We start from the raw sequence: 2,542 nt of genomic DNA, 5'->3' as shown, positions 1-2,542 counted from the left end.
ACAGATGAAATGATATGTCTGGAATTTACTTTAAAAGAATCCAGTGGCCAGAGGCAGGGGAAGGAGTAGGAGTGGGGCCTGGAGATGAAACAAGATCCTTCATGTGTTAATTATTAAAGCTGGTCATGGGCACATGCGGATTTGTTTTAATGTTTTCTTTTGGGATTGAAATTCACATAGTGAAAAAGTGTTTTTAAGCAAAATGGTACTACTTTTGAGCTTCTTAAAAAAATGCAACTGAAATCCAAATACACAAAAGTTGTATATTTGATGGAGTTAGAACAATATAGCAAATCTAAGAAGGGATTAATCTATTGAATCAAAGCTGATTTTCTAAAAATTTTGAGCATCCCATCCGAAACAGCACTTGGAAACGTTTTGTCCCACGCCCATACCTAAGTAGACAGTCTGCTTTTAGTTTACTTTCTGAGAATTATTAGCATAAAGAGAATGTTAAAATGCTGTCAATCATGTGAAAGACATCAGAGCTTAGATATCAAAAGAGGATCAATATATTTGAAAAGAATGGAACCCGCTGGACTGTAAGTGGGTAAGTGGGAGTGTGGCTGTTCAGACACTGTCCTGTCTTCTTCCACCCCAGCCTCCCCCCCCATCTCCAAATCTCCCAGGTACCCCAACTCTGCACCTTAACCCCGTTATTAGGCCCTCCTGGGCCCAGTTCACTCAGGTTGGTCTTCCCCTCTTCCCTCTCTCACTTTGCCCCTCTTTCTCCAGTCCCTGTGTCATGACCTGCAGCCATATATGGCATATATGGGAAGGGGCAGATGCCTGGCTCTGCCATAAATCTGCCCACAGGAAGGGGGCCCAGTCCTCCCAGACCACAGGGAAGGGCCATGATCTTTGACCCCCTCCTCCCCTTGAGCCCTCCCTTCCATCTTTGCTCTTCTTCTTCTTTTTAAAATTTATTTCTTTTTGGTTGCAGTGGGTCTTCATTGTAATGCGTGGGCTTCTTATTTCAGTGACTTCTCTTGTTGGGGAACATAGCACAGACCTCAGTGGTTGCAACACGCAGGCTCAATAATTGTGGCACATGGGCTCAGCTACTCCACAGCATAAGGAATCTTCCTGGAGCAGGGATGGAACCCATGTCCCCTGCATTGGCAGGTGAATTCCTTTTCGTTGTTGTTAATGATTTTATTGCTTGAGTACAATAGGCAAATTTATGCAACCAGGGCAGAGGCTGTGGATGACTTGGATTTCCAACTGGGAGTGGGGCGGGGGGTGGGGAGGGCTCATTTCATCTTGTAATATTGAGCCAACTGGTGAATACAGCTCTCAGTCAGAATCAGATGCAAGCCTATTATACAGAGTGAAGTAAGTCAGAAAGAAAAACACCAATACAGTATATTAACCCATATATATGGAATTTAGAAAGATGGTAATGATGACTGTATATGCGAGACAGCAAAAGAGACACAGATATAAAGAACAGACTTTTGGACTCTGTGGGAGAAGGCGAGGGTGGGATGATTTGAGAGAATAGCATTGAAACACATATATTACTATATGTGAAATAGATCACCAATCCAAGTTTGATGCATGAAACAGCACTCAAACTGGTGCACTGGGACAACCCAGAGGGATGGGATGGGGAGGGAGGTGGGAGCGAGGTTCAGGATGGGGGACACATGTACACCTGTGGCTGATTCATGTCAATGTATGGCAAAAACCACCACAATATTGTAAATTAATTAGCCTCCAATTAAAATAAATTTTTTAAAAAAGAATCAAACAGAATTTAGCATCTTTATCCTTTCTGTTCTGCTCAAGATGCTTTCGAACAGCAACAGCTTTCTTAATTAAATGATAGAGATCCTCAGGAAGATCAGAACAAGTCCTTTGGACCTAAGAATTCTCGAGATTTTATTGCCTGTCCCGATACCTACTTGTGCAACACCTTGTGAGTCTCTCAGGATCGTACCGATTTGTGAGGGAGTCAGGCCCTTCTTGGCCAGTTTGTAGATCTGCTCCCTCATGTTGTCAGACATCAGCTCCAGCCAGGTGGGGACACTGTGGTGGTAGGGGAGAGCTGACCGGGACAGGCCCTTCCCGGGAGTGTGCATGCAACCCATCATGGTGGCGGTGTGGTAGCAAGAGGGGCACCACTGCTGCCACCAGGGAAGTCCCATCCTCACTTTTTCACCTCTGGGTCTCCAGACAGCCCTTCCTTCACTGCCTCTATCCAGGAAGTGAGCCCCTTGGGCCCAGCATCAAACCCACACCAGCTCCTGTGAAGTGCTGGCCTCCTGTAGAAGCTGGCCAGGCTGGAACTCCTGAGCCATCAGTCCTTTGCAGGCTGCTGCCCATGATGGGAGGAGCTGCACAGGGAATGGGAGGGGACAGAGTAGGGGACTGGCACAGGACAGCAGGTGGTAAAATGAAAAGCATGGGCTGGAATTCTCCCCAAGAAGACACACCTACAATGTTCCTGGAAGGAGGGGTCCAGAGGATAATCAGCAGATGATCAGCAGGCACTCACTCAGGGTGGAGGTGGGGGGAACCGTGGGATGAAGAGAAGGAG

At 46.4% G+C, this 2,542-nt stretch overlaps 1 pseudogene; it reads right to left on the bottom strand.

Annotated features, from left to right (window-relative positions):
- Positions 1-363: 363 nt before the first annotated feature.
- On the bottom strand, positions 364-2,214 carry LOC781215 (small ribosomal subunit protein uS15-like; annotated as a pseudogene).
- Between the last annotated feature and the right edge of the window lie 328 nt (positions 2,215-2,542).

Source organism: Bos taurus, chromosome 1 (genome assembly GCF_002263795.3).
Source record: "Bos taurus isolate L1 Dominette 01449 registration number 42190680 breed Hereford chromosome 1, ARS-UCD2.0, whole genome shotgun sequence".
Taxonomy (NCBI): domain Eukaryota; kingdom Metazoa; phylum Chordata; class Mammalia; order Artiodactyla; family Bovidae; genus Bos; species Bos taurus.
This window is presented reverse-complemented; position numbering and strand designations above follow the sequence as displayed.